Raw genomic sequence first — 19,114 nt, 5'->3', positions numbered from 1 at the left:
CATTTAGAAAGTAAGTTTCTTGATAACAACTTCTATATCGTTTTCATCTTTGTATCTTTCACAGTGCTTAACACAGAGAGATCCTTTAAAAATATTTTCAGTAAATAGATTAATTCATTTATCCAACATGGTATTATATCAAGAAAAAGATGGAATATTTGGGGTGACAATTGCACCACAATTTGAGAAGTTACCCTTTTCACTCTCCAGCTCTTTTTAGGTCTAATCCTAAATTTCTAGTAGTTGAGGTATAAAGTAAGATAAGCAGCCCACAGTCTGCTAGTACTTAGCAAAAGTTTTCCAAACCCACAAGCATAATCATCAAAGAGACAATTTTCATAGTCCACTCTTTCAGGTTTATCAACAATGAACATATAACTAACCAGACTGAAGGCAGGATCTATCTCAACGAGGCACCAGGATCTTCTTTTTACTCTCCATTATGTATAATTTTAAAGAAATTGAATAAAAAAAAATGCCAGGAAACCTGAGATCTAAATAAGTCCTTTATATTTATCTTTAAAATGTACTTTTATGTACTAAAATAGTCTCTGTTCTGCAAGTTCTTTGTCAATTAGTCAACTACACTAGAAGAAAGACTAAAATGTTTTGCTTGGGTCTTTGCCTCCTTATTCGTTAAGGATCAAAATAAACTTATCACATTAAAACTATCAGCTGATCAAAACTATTTCTACATCACAAAAATTATTAAGAACCAATTGTTATTAAATATTAAATTACAGGATGTTTTATTTTGATAGATTCTTGTATGCATCAAAAAGCATTATTTTCCCTTTTTACATGAAATTTTGCCTCTCTTTGCTTTACTCATACATTAACATTTATATACCCTTATGTCACAAAAATGTACAATAAGAAATCTCTTTGTTCATGATTAGTACAAGAAATCCGCACCATGTTAGATTCAACACATTTCAAGACAAAAAGAAACCACCAATCTCCTACCTCTAGCACAAAAGAAATTAATCAGAAAGAGTTGCCTCTGTTGGTTTTGAAAAAAACAATATATAAAACTGAATGGATGAGGAGGGAAAGCAAAGAGTTGATTCATATGACCAGGGTGAAAAGAAATACAAACATTATAGTTGCAAAAACATATATTCCATAACAACTTCTTAAGACTCCCCGGTGCAACATCAGCAGCGCTCGAGTCTCGATTTTTATTGTAATCTTGTGGCTTTTTATTTGTAACTTATATGAAAAGAATCATATTGATTGGGGCAGATTTAACTCAGTAAAACCTATTCTACTGAGATTGTCTGTGCTAGGTGATTTTATCAAGTTCTCTTTTGGTTTCATTTTCTTCCTCATCCCTATTCCCAGGGGAGGCTGCAGCCCAGCTTGCAGAGCAAATTGCCCTAAATTGAGTTCTTTCTCTGGCATAGACAGGGCTGCCTTTGGCTCCTCGGCTTGAAAACTTCATGCATTCTTTTTTCCTTCTTCCTTAACAATTCCCTTCCCTTTTTCCAATTAAAATGGAGAAGTTTGCACCGGTACCTGCTCCCAATTAAATGAATACTGCATTACCAGCCGCACTCCCGGATCTTCTCTACCCTCCCTTCATTAGCCTTATTCCTCTGAGGCTGCCTGGCTGTCTGCCAGGGACTTATGGCAAGAATTCAAAATCTTGCACACTTTATCCTCTCCAAATCATTCTTGAATATAAGCAGTCTGCTCTTTAGGCCCAGCATGAGAAATCCAAGAACGTGTTTAAAACGGAGAGGGGGTTGGGAGGGAGAGAAGAGGAAAAAATGATTTATTTAAAAGGCTAAAAGCCTATGCAAAGAAAGACAAGCTAAGAGAGGTTAAGCTTCCCAGTTAATTGACCTTAGTTTCTTTTTTTAAAAGCCTGCATAGGAAGAACAACAAATGACAGTTCAATGGCCTTGCTTTATTTCTGAGTGCCTTTATACCTACAGGAAGTGCATCATCATCTTCACACCTCAGGCATGCCGACCAACTCCCAACACTCAGAATCACGCACTATGACAGAAAACCCAACCTCAAAAGCTTAAGCAACTGTTCTTTTTCTTTAAATAAAGATCAACATGGAATTTTCCAACAAATGTGAGTGCTATGGGGCCATTGCATCAGCCCTTCTCAGTTGACACTTGGAATCAGTGCATGTGCATCAAGCTGTCATGAATGATGACCCAGGTGTCAGGCCACAGAAACAAACGGGCATTCTGTGTGCCTCCACTGCTTCCCAAAACTACGCAAATTCCATTTACAGAGGCTTTGAACATATTTGAACAGAATATGTGATCAAATCCCAGTTCTGGTACATAGTATCTGTGTGACCCTGGGCAAGTTATTTAACTTCTTTTGTAAAATGAGAATAATAATTATATCCTGCACAAAATCCTGTTTTGTGGATTACAAAGAGCATGTAAACCACTCAGCACAATTCCTGGCACGTGGTACATAGTTAGCTACTATATACTCTTATTATTATTGCTACCATTATTAATACAAAGCAAAAATACACCATATGATCTGACAGAACTTTTGGAGCTTTGCCCAGAATATGGCAAGAGCTAAGGACAATTTGCAGATGATTTTTAATTTTACAAAATTAAAAATGTGCAATTGGATTCTCAGAAGTTGACCCTTCTTTGGCACAGACACCAATACAGCTATGACATCCACTAAGGTCAATATTGGGAAACCTATCATTTAGTGGTAATTATAAGTCATCAAATTCTTCAAGCACCCTAGAAAATATATCATCATTGCTGACATTTTATACGAACAATATGTAATTGAACACTTAAAAACAGTCATCACCAAAGCCAATTTGTTTCAATTCTGAGAATTAACATAGAACATACAATTTGGTTTATCTCCTAGTGAGAAACTTCCAAAGCATGCTATGATGACACAGTTCACTCCTTAAAAAAAAAAAAAAGCAAAACAGTGAAAAAAGCCATAATTACTAAATCTTTTAAGTGTTTATATTGATGAAAAGACAAAAAAAACATATTTATGAAATGGGATAAATATTATAAACAAATTTGTGCTGATCATTTTTATCTGCTACAATAGATACAACTCATTTCTGTACATGAGCTGCATAATTATTGTGTGATTTATAAGAAACACGCTGTCATCTAAGAAACCTAAAGCACTAGACATACTCTCAATATAGGAAGATACTTTATAAATAAATTAATGTATAAATATTTATTGACACATAATAGTTATACATATTTTCAGGGTACACATGATATTCTCATGCGTAATGATCAAAGGTAATTGGGATATCCTTCGCTTCAAATATTTATCTTTTCTTTGTGTCAGGAACATTATAATTCTTGTCTTCTAAAAAACAGCTATTTGTGATTGATCAAATCATAACACTGTGATTTTTGTCAAGTTTTTGAGTTTTGAAAAATTAGTTCTTAAAATAGGAAAAGACTGTGAAATATGAAGCAAGAGATTTGACATATATCAAATATTGGTGGAACTGCATTGAACCTAGTAGAGGTAACACACACACCCACTGATTCAGATCATGCACACTTGAGGGCAGATAAATTTGTATGCTTTTAGAGATGATATTTTATGGAATGGATTGAGAAATATTCTATACTCAGGAAGTTAAGTAAATGGTTACTTAACAAAAAGACAGAACCACATATGCTAGCACATAAGATATAAACAAAGTCACACAGCAATAACAGAGCCAGTACTTAAGCTCATGTCTGCCAACGCCAGGTAAAGGTCTCTCAAGTGATCTTTATACTCATTAAGTCAGGGATGCCATGTTATCTGGCTATATAGGGGAAAAAAACTCAATAGGAAGGTGTAAACTTTTCTATTGTTGCACTATCACAAGCATTTTAAAATTACAAAATGAATTTTAAATAAAATTTAGTCTAAACCTGAAGTGTCACAGGTATCCCCCTGAACCTGCCTTCCTGCTATGGAGCCTATCTTGGCTAATGGCACTTCCATCCACCTACCCTAGAAACTTGGGAACAATCTTGCTACTCTCCCACTCAATAAGTTACCTGATACTTACAATTCTATTTCCATAACATTGACCAAAACCAAAGCATTTTCTCAAACTTCACTGATGCTGCTTTAACTCAGGACTGGTCTCCTCTATCTCAGTCTCTCCCACTTACTGCATTCTCCAGTTTCTCATCAAAATATTCTTCCTCACACAATCTGACTGTGTTATTCCCTACCTTGAAACCTTTGATCTATGTCACTCTTCTCAGTCTAGCACTTGTATGCTCGTCCCTCCCCACTCTTATCTACAATGTCCTGTGTGCATCAGCAATATGCTTTTTCATTTTTGTTCTTTGCTCTTTAGCTTATGCTATTCCTCTAGTCTGTAATGCCCTTATTTTTCTCATTCAGCCTAAATATTACACGAGTCTTTGAAAAGAAATTTCTATGTAAGTTCTATATAGACTCATCAGATGAAGCTTCTGTCAGTTACTGAGAGAAGTATGTTAAGATCTTTTTGAACTTTGGATTTGTCAATCTTCCATGTAGTTCTGTCTATTTATGTTTATATTTTTTAAGCCAAACTTTAGATTACATATTTAATTTACTTTTTTAACTTATTTATTAACATTTAAAAGGAGTAGGTCAGTTGCTAAAATCTATATATAAATATTAAGACATTAACAATGAATTTTATTTTTATTGTAAATTGACAATTTATAATTGTATAAATTTATGGGGTACAAAGTGATGTTATGATTTATAAATACAATGAAAAATAATTAAATCAAGCTAATTAACATATTCATCACCTCATATACCTAACATTTTTTGTGGTGAGAACATTAGAAATTTATTCTCTTAGTAATTTTGAAATGTACAATACTCTATTATTAATTTGATTCATTTTAAATAATATTATTAGGCATATTTAACTTTCTAATATACATATATATATTTATATGTTCCATTTAACTTTATATTGACTTAAAATCTATTCAGTATGAAAATGATATAGTGACAGTATCTATCTTTTGGTTAGTATTTATCTAGGATACTTTTTCTATCCTTTCACTTACATCTTTGTTCTTCTTTATGTTTTAAGTATGAATCTTTAGATGGCACACAACTGGAATTTTAAGAATCCAACTAGACTATTTTTGTGCTTTAATTGGAGAGTTCACTCCATTACACTGAGACTACTGGCCTGTTTGAAATTATTTCACTTTATTCATGCATCTAAGACTGTGCTATTTGATTTTCCTTCTCTTTTTTTTTACTTAACTTCCCCTTACTTTCTTCAAGAAGCATTTACTGAGCAACTACAATTTTGCAAGCACTATTCTAGACACTGGAAGCCAGGGATGAAGGGAAAAGACAGGATGCTTGCTCTTAGGGAGATTACATTCTAGTGGGAGGGGACAGACAAGGAATAAGGAAACAACTGAACAGGAATATAAACAGGTAATAGTGAACATATAAAAAAGGTATGTTCTACTCTTATTGTCTTTACTCTTTACAGAAACTTATTTTTTCTTCCCAGTTCACAAGAGTAGCTTTGTAATGGGTCTCTTTCTCTTGTTTATCCTCTTCCAATCCATCTGCTTCACTAATATTCTCATCTTGTAATTCAAATATTACTATATCCTAGCTTAAAACCTCCTACATCTTCCTCTTGGCTTCTTCATTGGGCAAAAAAACCTTCGCCCAACATTCAAAGTCCTCTATAAAATAGACTCAGCCTACATTTCCCAGCTCTTTCTTCCATACACTCTTATATATCCTCTACTCTCTAGCCAAATAAACTAGTTACTTCCTATTACCAAACACAATTAATTATTTTTTTCTGCCTCTTTTTCTGCTTCCTCATTTCTTTGCATTGGATTCTTTCTTCTTTCTACTATTCTTCAAAGCACATTTGAAATGCTACTTCTCTGTAAAACATTCTTTCTGATTCCATATATTTGTGAACTCTCCCTCTTGAATTTTCATAACAATCATTTGTTTTGCCTTTTTATAGGGCACCATTCTACATTTTTTCATTTATAATGTAAACTCCTTAATGGCAGGAGTTTTTCTTAATTGATTTCTAAGCCTAGTGCTAAATGCAGGTGTCCTGAAGATAATACATGAGCGGTAAATAACTGTTGAATTAAATTACAATCATGTCTAAGCCTGGCCACTGCCTTGTGCCATCCATCTTGACACTAACGGGCAAGAATGTTGGATAAATGCCAGTAAATGGCCAACATAGAAAAAATTATATTGCCTCATTCTGGAGAAAATGGTTTTAAAAAGTAAAACACTTTAATAATTAAACAGTCTCAGTTAAATTTTAAAAAGTTAAGTAGGAAATAGAAATATGCTAAAATATACCTATGCCGCTTAGTTCAACTGATGAGTAAAAGTATATCTTGCTTGCTAGGGGTGAAGGTAATAAAAAAGGGGTAGAGAGAGTAGAGGGAAATGACAGAAGAGGACAACAGAAGAGGAAAACACTGGAAAGTAATTACCTTAGGTATGAAATGTTAAGAGTTCCTCAAAAATTTATGTAAATTATTAATACATTTATTCAACATTTTTCAGTATACACGTATGCAGCACCCACTATATGCCAAGCAGTGTGCTAAGCCCTGGGAATACAAGGATGAATAAGACTTAATATTTGCCTTCAAGGAGCTGGAGCTTAGTGAAAAAAGATAAATAAACAGATAGAAGAAAATGTACTAAGTGTTATGACAGAAGGATCTGTGATGTGCAAGGCGAGAACTCAGGCAGGAGGCTTTGTAAAGGTTTCAGGCGAATTAGCTCTTCTGCTGAGAAAACAGTGTGAGAGCTGGGAAAGGCAGGCCTTCCTGCTTTCAGAGCATTTATACTCTCTTTTATTTGCACATATTGACAAATTGATAATATTTAAAATAGTATTAATGCCACACCATAGAATATCACTATCTTTTGCATATACTGCTTTAAAATATTTATGACCTTTTGATTAAACATAAGACAGTAAATACACTCAGTTATTTGTTCCTCATCTTTGAGAACCACACTGACAGTGAAAGAATTTTAAAATTTATAAATCCTTAAGGATGAAAAGGAGAGGAGGAGATACCAGATAAACAATATCAAAAACATTTCTAAAATGTTATAACATAGATGGGTGAGTAGTAACTGTTTAGCAAACTAGATAAACCTGAAACCTAGACCTGAATTGAAGGAAGCCAATAGGAAGCTGCCAGTTTTACCTCAAAATCTCAAAAAGTTTTACCCTCCAAGCTAAAGAAACTGAAAGACCCAGGCAATACATGTGTATATACAAGATTTAGGCTCTCTCAAGTAAAAAGCCATGTTACCACTTCATCATACTATAATAAAACCCACCTCTCAATACATCCCATTATAAAGACCTTCCAAATAATTATTCAGCCCTTACTCTTAAATATAGAGAAATAGCCAAGGATCACCCAAGATGTAGAGAAATATTCTAACATGAAAGAGAAAAACCAAAACATAGACTCTGGAATGCTGTCAGGTTTCCAGAGAGAAATATTAAAACAGTAAAGAGAAACCTTCAAAGTTTTAAGGGAAACTATTTCCAATCTAAAATTCAATCGCTTGCCATAGTATAAATCAAGCATAATTATAGACTAAGGATATTCTGGTATATTCAAGGCCACAAAAATTTTACCTCCTATTTCTCAGGAATCTTCTAGAAAATGAACTACATTGAAAAGTTGTCAGTAAACAAAGAGATTCAGGAAAGAGGGAGTGAGCCCAGGAAAAAAAATAAAGGAAAAAGTCTCAGGATGATGGAGAAGGCTCTAGGATGAACACCTATAAGAAAAAATAATGTCTAAAAAGTTTAAAAAGGAATCTGATTCACTTATCATAGATGCACCTATCAAAACAGGGAATGCTGTGGAAGGTAAGCTCAATACAGCTAATGTATTAACATGGAAAAGGAAGAGAGTTAAAGAATAAGCATACAGATTATCAAAAGGAGATTTGAAAATTGAAAAAAGTGACAGTGTTTTTAATAACTGATCTGTAAGAAAGTTTTATCACTTTTTAATGTTTAAATCACAATTTCAGGAAACTCTGGAAAAGGAAATATTTAAAATCAACTCCACTGACAAAGTTTTGCTAACTGATTTATTTGAAAAGTTCCTGAAATACCCTGACATACTTCATTGACAGCTAGATTATGTAGGAAGAATTGTTGTTTGTTGAATGTATCATTTATACCTGACTCAAACTACTGAAATAAATGTCATAGAAAATAGGAGAATGAACTGTCATATTTAACTTTCCTCCCTTAAGGCTGGCTGAAAATTAAAATTCTTGCCAAAACTACTAGGTCCCCTGAGGCTCCCCCGAAGTCTTACAGTAATACTTGGGCCAGTTTGAGTGGCTCTCTATTCTCTGCAACAATCCCTAATTGGTATGTCTAATAAAACATAAGCTATATAAATAGAACAAGATTTCATGGGAAACAGCTATTACTCCTTAATTAAGAATATTTGATTATATTTTCATTACTACAGAAAGATTCTACTAGTATAAAAAGAAACACCTTGGGCAGAGCACAGTGGCACATGCCTGTAATCCCTTAGGAGGCTGAGACAGGAGGACTGCTTGAGGCCAGGAGTTTGAGGTTGTAGCGTGCTGTGATGATCCTACCTATGAATAGCCACTACACTCCAGATTGGATGATATAGGGAGACTGTCTCTCAAAAGAAAAAGAAAGAAAAGAAAAGAAACACCTTATTCTTCAATCTAGTTTCACCTCAAACAACAAAGCACTTCAAACTTTTCAAAATTACTAGCTCGTGAATTCAAAAACTTCACCATGAAGCCTGGCAGATGTGAGAAATTAGCCTTCCATTTTGGGTCAATCAAAAGTGAAGAAAGAAAGTTACACTGTGGGCCAGAAATGCCTAATAGGCTAAGTATTCAGCTAAGAAGTGAAATAAATTTATTTAGTAAAAACAAGCAAAATAACATAATTTGATTCATTACATGTAAAGTTAAAGAGATTTTCTTTAATAGATTTTGTCTGCTTAATAAATTCAACTAAGTTATTTAGCTCTCTTCCAGTTTTCAAAAAACTAAGCAAATTCTCATCAAAGAGCAATGAAGACTCAGTAATTGGCTCAAAATTTATAAACTGGCATCTGAAGTCATGTCTGAATCTCTAGAAATAAAAAACAAAAAAATCTAATTTTTCCCCAGCGAGAATAATAATTTTGTCTCCCTAAACTAACCCACTTCCCCCAAAACCAAGAATAATCATCTTAAAAATGCTTACATGCTACAAATATATACAATTCCAAAATTAGTTTCCTAAGGCATTAAAAGGTAACATGTGTATGTAACCACTAGTCTAATAAGCCTTTCAAAGTTCTGCGTTTCTTTTGACATGATAGTAACTTGCCTCAGAGACAGAGAGAATGGGATCTTAAATATGTTACCTCCTTGAAAATTCAATAAAAGGGATGCTAGTCCACAATGGTAAAATTTCATATGTGAATAAATATCTATCATTTGGTAATATTTAAGCTATTTGATAACTAATCTTTTCTCCTCACTAAATTAAACTTCTTGTATTTAACTTAGAGTCAGGTTCATCAAAGCCTTTTCTGGGTCAAGGAATGAGCCTGCACATATAAGACAATTCCAGGAAAGACATTTTCTAATGTTAACCAAAAATTCCCCTTCCCTTCTCAGCCCAGAACCACAGGGTGAGTTCATTTCAAAACACCAACCATTATAAAATCATTTTAGAAGACCCTTGACAACAGTAAAATTGGCCTCATTATTTCAGTGTACTCACACCTTTTGTGTACAGGCCCAGGACATAAGGAGTCAAAACCAACTCTGATGTTTTCTGACAGATTGGAGATGAACTGGATTCCATAGGGGTGCACACGCCAAGGACATCTAGAAGCCAAATGACAAAAAATTAACATCTCCGTATTCTTTCTGTGCAGACACAGGAGCAACTCTGAGATTTATAAACTCTGAGTATATTATCAAGAGGATCAAGACCATTAAATGCAGCTTAGTTCTGTTTCAAGATTTCATCAAAAATAACATCATACCCTGAAACTGTTTTCTATATCAAAAACTAATTCCTCTGTAATTTGTTTGTGTTAGCCTCAGTGTTTATTTCAAAAGGGACAAAATCTCAGATAGGGTGTTGACTTCCTATGGATTTTTATTTAAACATTTCATGAATTTTATAGCTAGAACTTTAACTCATTCACAGAAAGAATATAACAATGTCATCTAAGACATGTTTGGGGGCCAGTATCACCTGGGTTGGAGTCAAATTTCTTAAAGGTAAAATGGAGCTAAAACCTGCATCATGGGGATATTAGGATTAAACTTAGCTGACAGGCAGTATTTTAAAAATGTGAGGTTTATTATTTTAACTACTATTATCATTCACTCAAAATTTACATATTCTCCTAAGAACCACTCTTCTCATTCTCATTCCAGGTAGTTGAACTTTTTTAATTAATAAAGGCAGTTATTGCAGAAGATTGCCTCACAGTCAAAGGGGAAAGGTAAGAAGTTTTAATGGTGAGGGAAAGAATTTTCAATGAGCTCAGAGACTTCTTCAAAACTCAAAACCAACAGCAAAAATCAGTACCAGAGTCCCCAGAAATAAAAACAAAACAAGTTCTACAGTACTGTCTAGTATTAATAATACTGGAAAGGCTGGCAAGACCACATGTTACAAGCTGCACCTGTGCAATATCACTGTGCAATATCACTATATGACTACAACAGATTCCTCAGTTCTGTCTTAGCCTAGTTTTCCCAAAAATCAGGGCCAAAGGTAATACCTATTAGGGTGTAAATTATTTGAGAATGTAACCTCATACTGTATGAACAAGGAATAAGGGAAATAAAACCAGAAGAAGAGAAAGTAAATATATATTATAGTAATTTGGGGATGGGGGGAGGAATGATGGACAATGGACATGCAAAGAGGTTGGGGGGATGGGAGAGGGATGCATGATGGAAGGTTGCTTGGTGGGTACTATGTGTGTTGCTTTAGTGATGCATTCACTGAAGGACCTGAAATCACCACAATGCAACATATCAATGTAACAGAGAGAAAGAGAGAGAGAATATTTATCTCTGCCCAACTTTTAAAGCAGTAGTTTTCAACATTTATAGCCACATCTTCATATAGAACTAAAGTCATGTAGCCCTAAGATAAGTTTATCAATACTCTTGCTGACTAAAAAATTTTCATAACATTCAAAGACAAGGGGAAGTGTAAACAGCATTGTAGATATCTAAGATTCCTAAATAAACAATCTATGACTTAAGAAATAAAATGTAAAATCCACAAATTTCCTAGGACATTTTCATCTATCTCCTGATTAAAACATACTCTCTCCTCACCAACCAAGTCAGGAAGAACTTCTACAGAGATATTTTGGGAGACCCTTTGATCTTTTTAGCTTAAAAACTGCCTGACACTTATCAAATAGTTAGTGATTCACTTTCCCTGTCTTTTGGAAAAAACTAAAATATAAAATTGATGACTATCATCCACTGTCATAATAATGTTGGTATGCCTTCCTACAAAACAAATAATAACCATGGTAGCAAAAGTGGGGGATATGTAATGTGTGCAAAATCCTGTGAGAAGTCTCTATTTACTCAGAAATCATGCTAGTATGCTGTTTAATATTTGTCTTAGAGAACAGAGGAATTGTGGTAGGTTGAATGGTAGCCCCAAATGGCATGTTCACATTCAAATGTCTAGAGCCTGTGAATGTTACTTATTTGGAAGAATAGTCTTTTCAGATAAATTAAATTAAGGATCTTAAAACATAGTATATCAAAACATATGGGATGCAGCCAAAGCTGTGTTATGGAGGCATTTTACAGTAATACATGCCTACATTAAAAAAGAAAGGTCTGAAATAAACAACCTAACTTTATACCTCAAAGAACTAGAAAAAGAACAACAAACTAAGCCCAAAGTTAGCAGAAGGAAGGAACTAATAAAGATTAGAGCAGAAACAAATCAAACAGAGAATAAAAACATACAAAAATCAACAAAACTAAGAGTGGAATCTTTGAAAAGATAAAGAAAATTGGCAAACTCTTAGCTGGGATAACTAAGAAAAACAGAGAGAAAAGACTCAAATAAATAAAATTAGAACTGAAAGAGGAGACATTGCATTGGATGCTTCAGAAATAGAAAAGATTATAAGGAACTATTATGAATAATCATATGCCAACAAATTAGATAACTTAGAAGAAATGGATAAATTCCTAAGCACATACAACCTATCAAAAATGAATCAAGAAGAAATAGAAAGCTTGAACAGACCAATAACAAATAAGGAGACTGAATCAGTAATTAAAACAATACCAACAAAGAAAAGTCAAGGACCAGATGGCTTTCATCAGTGAGTTCTATAAAACATTCAAAGAACTGATACCAATCCTTCTTCAACTATTCAAAAAAATACAAGGGGGAGGACTTTCAAACTCATTCTATGAGATTACCATCACCCTGATACCCAAACTAGACAAAGACACTACAAGAAAACTATAAGCCAATATCCCTAATGAATATTGATGCAAAAATCCTCAATAAAATACTAGCAAACTGAATTCAACAGCCCAATAAAAGGATTAAATACCATGCCCAAGTTAGATTTATCCCTGGGAAGCAAGGATGGTTCAAAATATGCAAATCAATCAATGTGGTACAACACATTAACAAAATAAAAGGAAAACCACATGATAATCTCAATAGATGAGACAAAAAATTTAACAAAGGTCAACATCCACTCATGAATAAAACTCTCAACAAAATACATATAGGGAAGGAACTTACTTCAACACAATATAGGCCATTATGAAAACCTCACAGTTAACATCATAATCAGGAGAAACTGTAATCTTTTCCTCTAAGATTTGGAACAAGGCAAGTATGCCCACTGTCACCACTTCTTTTCAACATAGTACTGGAAGTCTTAGAGAAATTAGACAAGAAAAAGAAATAAAAGACACCCAAATTGGAAAAAAAGAAGTGAAATTACCTCTATTTGTAGATGGCATGACCATATATGTATAAAATCCCTAAAATTCAGCAAAACAACAGTTAGAACTAATAAATGAATTCAGTAAATTTGCAAGATACAAAATCAACATACAAAAATCCAGTACATTTCTATACACAAACAACAAACTATCCAAAAAGAAAATCAAGAAAATAATCCCATTCACAATAGCAACAAAAAGAAAAAAATACTTATGAATATACTTAGCTGAAGAGGTGAATGATTTGTACACTGCAAATTATAAAGCATTGATGAAGGAAATTAGAGAAGACATAGATAAATGGAAAGATATCCCATGTTCATTGACATGAGGATTAATATTATTAAAATATCCATACTACCCAAAGTGATCTACAGATTCAATTCAATTATTATGAAAATTCCAATGTCATTCTTTTCAGAAATGGAAGAAAACTACCTTAAAATTCATATAGAACCACAAAAGACCATGATTAACAAAGAAATCTTGAGCAAAAAGAATAAATCTAGAGACATCACACTCCCCAATTTAAAAATATATTACAAAGCTATAGTAATCAAAACAATATGATATTGACATAAAAACAGACATATAGACTAATGGAACAGAACATAAAGCCCAGAAATCAATCCATTAATCTATGGTCAATGGATCTTCAGTAAGGTTGCCAATAACACACAATGGAGAAAGGGTAATGTCTTCAATAAATGATACTGTGAAAACTTAATATCCACATGCAGAATAATGAAATTAAACCCTTATCTTGTACCATAAGCAAAAACCAACTCAAAATTGATTAAAGACATAAATATAAGACCTGACACTATAAAACTAGTGAAGGAAAACATACGGGAAAACTTCTTGAGATTGGACCGGGCAATCATTTTTTGGATATGACCCTAAAAGCATAGACAACACAAGCAAAAATACAAAAGTGGGATTACATAAAACTAAAAAGCTTCTAAACAGCAAAGGAAACAATCAACAAAATGAAAACACAACCTATGGGTTAAGATATTTATAAACTATATATCTGATAAGGGATTTATATCCAAGGAGCCCCTATAACTTAATAGCAAAAACAAAAATAATAATAACTCAAAAATGGGCAAAGAGCTTGAATAGTCATTTCCCAAAAGAAGACATACAAATGGCCAACGGGTATATGAAAAGATGAGTGCTTGATTTCACTAATCAAGGGAAAGGCAAGTCAAAACCACAATCACATCACACCTGTTAGAATAGCTATTATAAAAAATGTAAAAGATAACAAGTGTTGACAAGGTTGTAGAGAAAACGGAACCCTTGATCTCTGCTGGTGTGAATGTAAATTGGCACAGCCATTATGGGAAACAGTATGGCGGTTCCTCAGTAACTTAAAAATAGAACTAACTCATGATCCAGCAATTCCACTTCTAGGTATATATCTAAAGGAAATGAAATTGGTATCTTGATGAGATATCCACACTCATGTTCATTTCAGCATTATTCATGATATCCAAGATATGGAAAAAACATAAATGTCTGTCAATGGATTAATTGGTAAAGAAAATCACACACACATACACAATGGAATATTATTCAGTCTTTAAAAAAACGAAATTTTGCCACTTGCAACAACATGGATGAACCTGGAGGACATTATGCTAAGTGAAATAAGCCAGATGCAGAAACACAAATACTGCATGATCTCACTTATATGTGAGATTTAAAAATGTCCAATTCAGAGAAACAGAGAGAATTATAGTTACCAAGCACTGGAGGTAAGGGGTTAAGGGAAGATATTGGTCAAGGGTACAAAGTGTCAGCTATAAAAAATAAACTAGTTCTGGAGACTTAATACACAACAATGTTAACTGTATTCTGCGGTGTACTTCAAATTTGCTAACAGGCAGATCTTCAGTATCCTCACCACATGCACATAAAAACAACAGTAGGTATGTAAAGTGATGGACATGTTCATTAGCTTTATTGTGGTAAATATTTCATAATGTATACATATGTCAAAGCATCATCAAATTGTAAAACTTATATATATACAATTTTCAACTGTCAACTCTACCTCAGTAAATTGGGGAAAAAATTAAAGATCTTGAGATGAGATCATCCTGGATTATACAGGTGAGCCCTAAATCCAATGACAAGTATCCTTATAAACAGAAAAGGAGAAGACACACAGAAAAGAATGTGATGTGAGATGGAGGCAGACATTGAAATGATGTGGCTAGAACCTAAGGAACTCCTAAGGAACTTCCAGCCACCAGAAGCTGAAAGAGGTAGGGAAGGATTCTCCCCTGGAAACTTAAGAGGGAGCCTGATCCTGCCAACCGACACCTTCATTTTGAACTTCTGCCCTCCCGAACTGTGAAAGCATAAATTTCCATTATTTTATGTCACTGAGTTTGTGATAATTCGTTATGGCAGTTCTAGAAAATTAATAAGAGGACCATCCTTTTCTTTTGTGCCTTCAATGATATAAGCTGTGACTGACTGTCATTGTGGCCCTTGTTTCTTCTTCAAAGGGAAATGTCCTCTTTTAGAGGAAGCTGTCCTGTAGTGACCACAGGGCTTTGTTGTAGGTTAAGGTAAAGCTCCTCTGTGCCCATGCCAAAGACCAACCTTCATCAGAAACTAAATACCGTGCAGGTCACATCTGAACTTTGAGTAACATTGTTTTAGATGAGAAGGAAAAAATAATAGAAATATCTTTGATCTCTATCTCTCATGATGTTGACACTTCTGTCCATTGCACATTTAAACATAAAAGTAAGGCTAGCCCAAACAAGAGAGTCAACTCTTAAATTTTCCAAGGATGTAAAACGAGAAATAACTCCCTCCAATCGCAGAAGCCATGATTCTACAGAAACCAGCAGCTGCCCTTTAGCAAACTTCACATAAGACATCAAGCACTACTCTGCTTGGACCCCTGCTGGAGGAGTCCCAAGTAGCTTATTACAAAGAGAAGCCCATTCATGCCTGTCCCTTTCAAATGTGCCAGGGAGAAAAGACATCATCCAAGAGTGTGTGGGAGGGGAGCTGTGCATGTGTGTAAGTCATATAATAACTTGCCTAGGGGCTGAAGAATGTATATGTATAGATCATATGATAATTTATAATTTCCTCAACAACCTTGCATGAAGTATTATTATATTTGCTTTATGGAATAAGAAACTGAGCCTTCAAAATAACTTGTCAAGTGTCACAGAGTGGACAGAGGACTAGAACAGTATCTGAACCCCTGCTATATGACCACAAATCCTGTACTCTTTCTACTATATCACATTCCACCAATGTGAACAATGCTTTAATAAAAATTAGAAAAAGTTTTTAAAAAGGCATATTCTGTTTAAATGTAAAGTTGGATTACAGCTTTTCTAAATTTGGATCTGTGAAATAAATCAATTATTTACCATTTCTTAATGAACGTCTTTAATCTGTTAATCAGGGCATATGTACTATGAACCAATTTTCCAAAATACATTCTTACTTTCACTGTGTTTGGAATACAGTTTATTCAGTTAAGAGAAAGGCATGTTTTATTCCCTGCCACTTTCCCTGATATAAGAGATGATCATATATATGTTTGGTATAGATACTCCTCTCATCATAGCTACAATGGCAATTAAATTGTGCCTAACCATTTTACAGTTTCCTTTGCCCTGACTTGATTATTACACATTGTATGCCTGTATCAAAATATCACAGGTATCCTATAAATATATACAATTATTATATACCCATAATAATTAAAAATAAAAAAATTAATTGAAAAACATATAATCGTGTGGATCGTTTGAGCTCAAGAGTTCGAGACCAGCCTGAGCAACAGTGAGACCTCATCTCTACTAAAAATAGAAAGAAATGATCTGGCCAACTAAAAATATATGGAAAAAATTAGCTGGGCATGGTGGCGCATGCCTGTAGTCCCAGCTACTCGGGAGGGGGAGGCAGTAGGATTGCTTGAGTCCAGGACTTTGAGGTTGCTGTGAGCTAGGCTGATGCCACGGCACTCTAGCCCGGGTAGAGCAAAGACTCTGTCCAAAAAAAAAAAAAAAAAAATATATATATATATATATATATATAATTGTGAAATTTGTTAAACGTGCTTTTGTGCAAAGACACTGAGGCACTGGCTGCACACTAACAATGTAGATCATGGTCAATTAGACAAGGTAGTACCACCCAGTGGGGAGCCTCATGTTGGCCATCTAAGGTGCCTCTCAGAAGATGTGCAGCCTATCGAATACTTTACATCTCTTACACACCTGATTATCACCTACTTATTTCAGGTCTTATCTGCTGAAGTAGTTGTACTAGATAACATTTACAATTCCTCCTAAGGAATCTCTAGGATGTAGGAACCTCCAACAGAGAATATATTTTACTCCTGTTTCTATCCCCTTACTATACAACAAAGTTTGAGATAGAGTAGGTAATCCATATTTCCCCTGAAACATTGAGACACTTGTTTAGGGGGTCCACCCCAGGAGTTTTTATCTTAAAAGTGCATCTATCTCATCTACTGAGGAGGGTCAATTTATACTCCTTTGTTTTTTCTGCCTTAGGGAGGAGAAATTAGAAAAAAAAAGGAAAGATTTTCAGAAATAATCAAATATTTTACTGGAGACAGAGGCCAGGAATGCTGGAGAACACAAGAGAGAAAGGATCTCAGTGGCTATGAGGCTGAGAAGAGGAATTGGGAACTTCCAAGGGATATATCATTTGAGTTAGAACATATGCACTGTGTAATCTATGCCCTCTCTTTTTATTTTCCTAAATTCCACTTTATTCATTAAGTTCGTGTGCCAGTGAAATTTTATTTTAAGGGAGCACAAAGAAGAATACAATGAGATAACTAAACAGAAAAATATTAAATGAAGGGGCATTCAAATTTTAATAGGAGAAATTAAGTCTCTGCCCAAATCATACTGTGCAGTTGTCAAACATATATTTAAGTGAGTTTAAAATTATTGGCCTGTCTGAGACAGTGCCATGACTCAGCCAGGCTCTGACCAAAATTTTTTGAACTGAAAGAAATTTCCTTAAGAGTGTAGCTTACAATTTTATCAACACACTTATCTGAATCTAGAATGTTGATACTAATTGCAATTTAAGGAACAAAGTACAAGAAAAGGTTGGACATGTGATCTTCATTTAGTATCTCACTACTAAATGTGAATCAATGAATTGACAACCTATATCAACAAAATAATAACACATCTGGTTTTTTTTGTTGTTTTTTTTTTTTTGAGACAGAGTCTCACTTTGTTACCCGGGCTAGAGTGAGTGCTGTGGCGTCAGCCTACCTCACAGCAACCTCAAACTCCTGGGCTTAAGCGATCCTCCTGCCTCAGCCTCCCAAGTAGCTGGGACTACAGGCATGCGCCACCATGCCTGGCTAATTTTTTCTATATATACTTTTAGTTGTCCAGATAATTTATTTCTATTTTTAGTAGAGACAGGGTCTCACTCAGCCTGGTCTTGAACTCCTGACCTCAAGCAATCCACCCGCCTCGACCTCCCAGAGTGCTAGGATTACAGGCGTGAGCCACCACGCCCGGCCACATCTTTTTGATACTATTATTTTTTGTCACTGAATATTTTTCATATATACATTTAAGAATTCCAACTTTCATATTTTGCTAAAATACCTTTCTTATATTAAATAATGGAGATATTTTATTTATCCATTCTAAACATACTTCATTTATTGAACCTAGTATCATATGTTAGTTACTAGATCCTGCAAATCAGGGTGATTAAGTTAGACTCTTGAGGAGTATCTACCTCATGGAGGATACAGTTTATCAGGAACAAAGATATTTTTAAATAACACAAACAATTTCATAATTTCAGGATGTGATGTTGTTGGTTATTTTAACATCCTTACTTAGTAAGAAACTGATAATCCTGTGTTATTCTCTCAATATTTTTCTGGCCCATGAAGTACAAACATTCGGAAACCACTGGAATTAGGATGAAGAATAGCTGAAGTAACTGGAAAAAAAGGGAAGTTTTAGTCATGAGGGATTGAGAGAAATACCATTTAGAAGGCAAG

The 19,114-nt window shown here is 34.3% G+C and overlaps 1 long non-coding RNA gene across 1 annotated transcript in view; it reads right to left on the bottom strand.

The window, feature by feature from the left end:
• Positions 1-19,114, bottom strand: part of LOC123633092 — a 621,497-nt gene that overhangs the window by 343,483 nt on the left and 258,900 nt on the right. Inside the window, exon 4 of the long non-coding RNA XR_006733543.1 lies at positions 9,812-9,918. This is a non-coding gene — a long non-coding RNA (uncharacterized LOC123633092). The remainder of the gene's footprint in view (positions 1-9,811; positions 9,919-19,114) is intronic.

The sequence above is a fragment of the Lemur catta genome, chromosome 2, assembly GCF_020740605.2.
Source record: "Lemur catta isolate mLemCat1 chromosome 2, mLemCat1.pri, whole genome shotgun sequence".
NCBI lineage: Eukaryota > Metazoa > Chordata > Mammalia > Primates > Lemuridae > Lemur > Lemur catta.
Note: the sequence above shows the minus strand (reverse complement) of the source record. Positions and strands in the feature narration are given on the sequence as shown.